The 8,201-nt window shown below is 46.6% G+C and overlaps 1 protein-coding gene across 6 annotated transcripts in view; it reads right to left on the bottom strand.

The window, feature by feature from the left end:
• The window catches only part of OGG1 (8-oxoguanine DNA glycosylase), a 39,804-nt gene that overhangs the window by 11,074 nt on the left and 20,529 nt on the right, over positions 1 to 8,201 (bottom strand). The window lies entirely within an intron of this gene.

Raw genomic sequence — 8,201 nt, 5'->3', positions numbered from 1 at the left:
CCCATTAACTCGTCATTTACATTAGGTATATCTCCTAATGCTTTCCCTCCCCCCTCCCCCAAGGGTCCAGGTTTCTTAGGGGTCACCACACTGCCCTCCACAGTGTCGACCTCTGCCTAAGGTGAGTCCTTCTCTGGCTGTAGTGTGGCAGTGGAGCAGTTGGGGCCAGATGCTTCCTCATTTACATCCAGCACAGGAGGGAGCCGGAGCCAGCGGGCTTCCATGGCCCACCTACAGAAGCAAGAAGCCTTTTCCCAGATACCATCATGTTTCAGTGGCCCAAACTCAGTCTCACATGCCCATTCCTCAGTCACTGTGGCAAAGGAGACTGTAATGGCTTTATGCCAGTCAGAGTGGAGTTTGCTACTCCATCAAGGTGGTGGAGAGAGAGTAAAACCCAACAAGATCTGAGTAGGAAACAGGGAAGTGAGTGCTAGATAGACCACTGACAACGTCTCTTCCACAGCTGGGGCAGGAAGCTTGGCCTAAGGGACACAGATGAATAAATATGCTCTGGTACCTGCCTCAAGTTGTTCCCAGACTGGTCTGAGAGAATCAGGGAATAATTTGCAATTTACTGTGGGAAGGTTGAGGTCCACGCAGGAGAGAAGGGAGGGTAAGGTTCCCTAAGGAAGTGACCTATGAACTGAGCCATAAACAAGGAGGGCGAACATGGCCAACATTCTCGTATACCCAGCACCTCTCTGTTGGAGAAATGTTCTTTCCCCATCACACATGGTTCTTGTCCGACTGCCAAACTAGGGTGCACACATGACCCCAGCTTGGCCAGTCAAGTGCCAATCCCTCTAGCCACAATGATTAGTCCCAGAAGCAGGCATGTAACCCAAGCTGGGTCACTCGAGGCCCTCCATAAGATTGCTCTGTGGATGCTGAGAGGAGAGTTCCACTTCTTGTTGGACCATAAGCCATAGACTATAAACTCAGTCTACCCCAGTGACCTGCTCTCCTCCCATGGGGAAAAACCTGCTTGAGAATAAAGCCAGCTCAGAAAAGCAGAGCCAGGAGATGGAGAAGTGCTGCATCCAGCTATTCTTGAAGCCACCGGATCCTCCCTTAGACTTCCCACATATATCAGCCCACAAAGGCTTCTTTTGGCTTAAACTAGTTTGCTTTAGAGTTTTGTGATTTGTAACTAAAAAAGGCCTATTACAAGTGAATTTTGGCAAAAAGAAAGATGAAGTAGGATCCTGAGAGAGAGGACAGCATGAGGCCCTGCCTCCCACTAGGTGCTGGGCCAAGCTGCTGCAATTTCTCAGTGACTCATTGTCCCCAGGTTGCTCACAGCCTTCTCAGAGAGAAAAGACACCCACACATGCAATGATGAGAAACCAACTCTAATCATAATGATAATGCAATGAAGTGCTCAGTAAATGTTAGTATGCACCAGGCATTGTTCTGAACTCATTCAACTACCTAATATTATGGGGTAGGTATCAGCTACCCCATAATAACATCCCATTTACAGATGAGGAAACTGAGGCTTAGGAGGTTACATACCTTGCTTTGTCAAGCAATTGAGTGGTTGAGCCAACATTCAAACTCAGGCCATTTGGCTTACAGAGAGAGCCTCTTCATTACAACTCACTGGGGCCCCACTCCCATTACAGTGTATGTGAATGGTACTCCCTATACTTGGGCAGTGCCCAACCCGTGCAGCCATACATGGCAGCTCTGCTTGAAGACCCCCCTTCTCTTAACCACTCACTTCCATGTTCACTGGGCCACACCATAAGTATGGTGGGCGTTGTTGGTAGAGAGTTCCAAGAACAGAGACAGTTTTGTGGAGGAGGTGGGATGAGAGCTGACATCCCAAAATTGGATGGAATTGTGAAAGAAGGAAGACAGATATAAATAGAAAGAAGAACCCTAGAAGACCGACTGGGCCTGGTTCACCAGAGAAGAAACTTAACTTTCAAGGATCAGTCATGAGCACTCTAGCTGTTCTCTGTTGCATACCTACTATCTGCCTGGCACTGTGCCAGGCCCTTTACCCACCCCTCCTATCTGATGCTTACCATGCACCTCCAAGGAGAGTAATATTCCAGCCTGCAGATGACACAGAGACTCAAAGAGATGCTGTGCCTTGCTGAGGCCATGCAGCCTTGATGCAGGAATAGTTGCTGCCCCCAGGTAGCACCATCCCTGGCAGAGTTCTTACAATCATATCAGTGTCTGCTGGAGCCAAAAGATGCCTCCTTTATGAGCGTGGAGGAAGCTGGGTTGTCATGAGGAGGGCGGATTAGTTCCAGTACCTCAAGTCTCCAAATTTAATTCAAAACAATTCTGATTCCTTATCACTAGTTGGGAGGCAAAGCCTTTTGTGTCTTGGCCCTAGAAAGCATCTGTCTTGCACATGGTCTCCCCAGAGTTCCAAATGCCTTACAGCTGACTTTCAGCAACACCAGGGTGAGTGAGAACGGGGAGGGTGAGCTCTGACCCACAGTGGGTCCCCAGCCCCTGTCTGCTCCTGAGTACTCTGGGCACCAAGTGCTCTGGGTCCCAGTTGGCTCCTGCTGAAAAGAAAGTGATGGCAGGAGCTTTGTGGAAATGTGGTCGGGGAGTAAATTTATTTCTTGGCCTGGGGCTCAGGACTCAATGGAAAGAACCAAGTCCAGTGGACTGTAACTCACTCGTTTAGGTATCAATAAACTCCCCATTTCTTCTCTTCACCTACCTAATTACCCTATTCACTTATTCACTCCATCCACACACCTCCACTTCTTCATTATACTTTTGTTCCCTCATTCAGTGACCCTGTCACCATGGCTGAGAGCTATGGAGGTGACTAAGGCTCCAGAAATGGGGACACACTAGACAGACAATCAAAACACTAGGCCGCAAGAGCAATAAGAAGACTGCAGGCCAGGCACGGTGGCTCACGCCTGTAATCCCAGCACTTTGGGAGGCCGAGGCGGGCGGATCACGAGGTCAGGAGATCGAGACTATCCTGGCTAACACGGTGAAACCCCTTCGCTACTAAAAATACAAAAAATTAGCCGGGCGTGGTGGTGGGCACCTGTAGTCCCAGCTACTCAGGAGGCTGAGGCAGGAGCATGGCGTGAACCCGGGAGGCGGAGCTTGCAGTGAGCCGAGATCGCGCTACTACACTCCAGCCTGGGTAACAGAGCGAGACTTCATCTCAAAAAAAAAAAAAAAAAAGAAAAGAAAAGAAAAAAGAAAAAAGAAGACTGTGCAAAGTTGGCAGGGACCTGGGGCAGAGAAAGACTTAACAACAGCTTAGAGGGTCAGGAAAGGCTTCAGGGAGGATGTGGAAAGAAAATTGCTGGGCAGAAAATAACATTCCAGACAAAAGGAGCAAGGCACAGAGGTGTGAACAGCTGGCCTGCTTAGAGAGAAGTGAGAACTGCAGTGTGACTGGAGCCCTGGGTGTGTGGAGGGGAAAGGAAAGGATAAGAGATGAAGCTAGAAAGTAGGTTGAAGACCAGGCTGGGCAAGGGTTTGAATGGCAGATTAAGGAGCATGGACTTTATTCTCTAGACAATGGTGCTCCAAGTGTGGTCCCTGGACTGCCAGCAACATCATCACTTGGGAAATTGATAAAAATGCAAATTCTCAGGCCACAGACCTACTGAATCAACAGCTCTGGGTGTATAGTCGGGCGCCGTGGCTCACACCTGTAATCCCAGCACTTTGGGAGGCCAAGGAAGGCGGATCATCTGAGGTCAGGAGTTCAAGACCAGCCTGGCCAATATGGTGAAACCCTGTCTCTACTAAAAATACAAAACGTAGCCAGGCATGGTGGCACGCACATGTAATCCCAGCTACTTGGGAGGCTGAGGCAGGAGAATTGCTTGAACCTGGAAGGTGGAGGTTGCAGTGAGCAGAGATCACACCACTGCACTCAAGCCTGGGCGACAGAGTGAGACTGTCTCAAAAAAAAAAAAAAAAAACCTCTGGGTATGGGGCATAGCCTTACATTATATTATAACATGTCTTCTAGGTGATTCCTGGTGCATATTAAAGTTTGAGAATCACATTCTGAAGTAACAGGGAGCCACTGGTGGTTTGTGAGCAGAAAGCACTCTCAGAGCAGCATAGAGGCTGGACTAATGAGAGGGAGTGAGGGTGAAGTTGGTGCAAAGAAATACAAGTGAGATGTGGAATGTGGCAGACTGGTAGATGTCCTCCAAAATCTGTTTCAGTAATATCTCATGTGGAAACTGGAATCATACATTGAAAATACTCTCCATACATTTGATAGCAAATGGAAATTAAGTTTCACATGGTGATTTCTTATCAAAACCTTTAATCAAAAGCTCAGGACATATTGTTTTTTGTTTTTTTGAGGTTTTTTTTTTTGAGACAGGGTCTTGCTCTGTCACCCGGGCTGGAGTGCAGTGGCATAATCTAAATCACTGCAACCTCAGCCTCCCAGGTTCAAGTGATTCTCCTGCCTCAACCTCCCGAGTAGCTGGGGTTACAGGCGTGTGCCACCACGCCCAGCTAATTTTTGTATTTTTAGTAGAGACAGGGTCTCACCATGTTGGTGAGAACTCCTGGGCTCAAGTGATCCTCCTGCCTCGGCCTCCCAAAGTGCTGGGATTATAGGCATGAGCCCAGCCAAAAAAAAAAAAAAATTACTCAAACACCTTGGAGCATATAGCCTTGTCCTAATTTAGGATTACTTCTCTGAAATTGATTGCCAGAAGAGGAGTCCCTGAATCAAAAGGCCTCGACATTATTTAAGCCTTTGATGCATATTGCCAAATTGCTTTCCAAAGGATCTTTAGCAAATCATTTTCCCACCAGAATGTAGGACTACTCATTCCTCACATCAACATCAGCCTTCAGTGTTACCAGCTTTTTAAACTTCAAATTTGAAAGGCTGCAAATGACTTTCTATTTTGTACTTTTTTGTATCACTAGTGAGATACAAAATGTCCTGTGTTTATTGTGTTTTATCTGTATCCTTTGACCATTTATTGGGTTCTTACTGTTTGTTATCAATCCTGTGTGCTGTTTATATAATAAATATATTAAGCCATTGTCTACAAAACATTTCCCCAGTCTGAAGTTTGCCTTTCATTTTTGGCTACCATTTCGGAGTAGAGTAGGGTTTTCACTTTTTGAAAAAAAGTTAAAAAAAAGTAACAAAAGTTAAAGTTTTTTGTTTTTTTTTTGTTTTTTTTTTTTTTTTGAGACAGAGTCTGGCTCTGTCATTCTGGCTGGAGTGCAATGGTGCAATCTCGGCTCAGTGCAGTCTCCGCCTACCAGGTTCAAGTGATTCTCCTGCATCAGCCTCCCGAGTAGCTGGGACTACAGGCATGTGCCACCACACCTGGCTAATTTTTGTATTTTTAGTAGAGATGGGGTTTCACTATGTTGCCCAGGCTGGTCTTGAACTCCTGACCTCAGGTGATCCTTCTGCCTTGACCTCCCAAAGTGCTGGGATTCAGGAGTGAGTCACCATGCCCAGCCAAAGAATTTAAAAAAATAAACCTGTCCATCTTTTCCTTGTTATTTCTTCCATTTTCTCTAATCTTAGTTAACTACTCACTCTTTCAATAGCTTCTTTTCTGTCAGGTTCAAGAATTCATGGAGGCCAGCCATACTGGCTCACGCCTATAATCCCAGCACTCTGGGAGACCCAAGCAGGAGGATCACTTGATTCCAGAGTTCCAGAGAAGTCTGGGCAACAGAGGGAGTAGAGAGCTGATATCTACAAAAAATAAAAAACTAAAAAAAATTAGCCAGGTATGGTGGTACACACCTGTAGCCCCAGCTACTCCGGAGGCTGAGGTGGGATGATCACTCCAGCCTGGGAAGTCAAGGCTGCAGTGAGCCATGATAGCACCGCTGCACCACAGCCTGGGTGACAGAGTGAGACGCTGTCTCAAAAAAATAATAAATAAATAAATAAATAAATAAAAGAATTGATGGAGATGTCTGCACTGTTTAGCCATTCAAAAAAAAAAAAAAAAACAAAGAAAAGATCATCCCCCTTTTCCCTGAGAACATTTGACTTTCCTTGACTCACCTTTTTTAAAATTATTATTCATTTATTTATTTTTGAGACGGAGTCTCGCTCTGTCGCCCAGGCTGGAGTGCAGTGGCGCGTGGTCTCTGCTCACTGCAAGCTCTACCTCCCGGGTCCACGCCATTCTCCTGCCTCAGCCTCCTGATTAGCTGGGACTACAGGCGCCCGCCACCACGCCTGGCTAATTTTTTGTATCTTTAGTAGAGATACAAAAGATAACGGGGTTTCACCATGTTAGCCAGGATGGTCTCGATCTCCTGACCTCATGATCCACCCGCCTCAGCCTCCCAAGGTGCTGGAATTATAGGCGTTAGCCACCGCACCCAGCCACTTTTTTTTTTTTTTTTTTTGAGATGTAGTCTTGCCGTGTCACCCAGGCTGGAGTACAATGGTGCAATCTCAGCTCACTGCAACTTCCATCTCCTGGGTTCAAGCAATTCTCCTGCCTCAGCGTCTCAAGTAGCTGGGGCTACAGGTGCATGCCACCACACCCAGCTAATTTTTGTATTTTTAGTAGAGACAGGGTTTCACCACGTTGGCCAGGCTGGTCTTAAACTCCTGACCTCAGATGATCTGCCCACCTTGGCCTCCCCACGCCTGGCCCTTCACTCACTTTTTGATTAGTACTTTGAAATGTGCTCATCGGGACTGGGGGCTGCAGAAGGATGTATATGTATACGCATCCAAAAAATCTGGAAGAATTGTACTAAAAATGTGAACACTGGTTGTCTCTGGTTGGTGGGGGCCCGGCTGAGAGTGTTGTGTTATTCTTGCCTCCCTCGCACCCCTAATTCCTTTGGACAAGATACCTCTTCCATTCCTTATGGCTGCCCATTACAGTACACTTGCTCAATATAGCACCCTAATTCTCCTGGCAACAGTTTTGGAGGCCAAGGGGTGAACATGTCACTCTATCACTCAAGCAGAGCCAGAGTCCTTCCCTGAGAATGAGATAGGAAATTGGGAGGATGCTTCCCTTCCACTGTGTTTAATTGGAAAGCTGGGGCTGCCTCACTCCATGTTTCCTGCCAACTAGAAGTTCACTCTGGAGAGAAAAAGAGGCCAACGTGTGAAGAGAGATCAAGACAAGGAGAGAGGAGGGAAGACAGAGAAAGCAAATCCTATGAGTACTGCATCTCCAGTTCCAGTCTCCAAGCCCCTAATCTCTGGTGTTTTTCCTGCAATCTTGTGCCAGCTATTGTGAACTATAGATTCCTCTTGGATGAAGCTGGTTTAGGTTGGCATTCTGTCACTTGGGAAGCGAAAGAATCTCATCAGTTAGTCTGTGTGTATTTTTAATATGTTATGGAATTTTCCTGCAATGACCATGTATCACTTGTTCAATAGAAATACTAAAAAAGTAAAGATAATGTGTTTGTTAAAGAAAACACGAGGCCTCTCAGAAATGCTCAAAAGCAGGAAAAATATAAAGCACACCATAGAAGCTGTACAAGTCAGCTGGGCGCGGTAGCTCATGCCTGTAATTCCAGCACTTTGGGAGGCTGAGGCAGATGGATCACCTGAGGTCAGGAGTTCGAGACCAGCCTGACCAACATGGTGAAACCCCCATCTCTACTAAAAATACAAAAATTAGTTGGGCGTGTTGGTCCACGCCTGTAGTCCCAGATACTTGGGAGGCTGAGGCAGGAGAATTGCTTGAACCCAGGAGGCGGAGGTTGCAGTGAGGTGAGATGGCACCATTGCACTCCAGCCTGGGCAACAGAGGGAGACTGTCTCAAAAAAAAAAAAAAAAAAAAAAAAAAAAGAAGTTGTACAAGTCCTCGAAAGGACAGAGGTCATCTTATCACCCAGGGGGTGTTGTCATCAAGATGAGCAGGAATTTGTGGTAAAAGAACCCCTAGCTCAGTGGGTGTGCTTGGCGGGTATAGGGGAGAGTGGGGGCTCAGCCCTGAGCAGGAAATGTATTTTTCCATGAACTAAGGAGTCGGAGATACTGAGATTTGGAAGATGGATCCCTTAACCCCTCGTCCCTGGCCAAATCAAGTCCTCTCTCTGAGTCTCAGTTTACACTGAGTCTAGCTCTCATGTTTTGAATAGTGTTCTAGGCACTTCATATCATTATATCATAGAATTCTCAGAACTCTGAGTCAATCTTCAATATTCCCATGTTCCCGAGTAAGAAACTGAGGTTCGGAGAGGTAAAGCATGACCAGGATCAGTT

Source organism: Pan troglodytes, chromosome 2, assembly GCF_028858775.2.
Source record: "Pan troglodytes isolate AG18354 chromosome 2, NHGRI_mPanTro3-v2.0_pri, whole genome shotgun sequence".
NCBI lineage: Eukaryota > Metazoa > Chordata > Mammalia > Primates > Hominidae > Pan > Pan troglodytes.
This window is presented reverse-complemented; position numbering and strand designations above follow the sequence as displayed.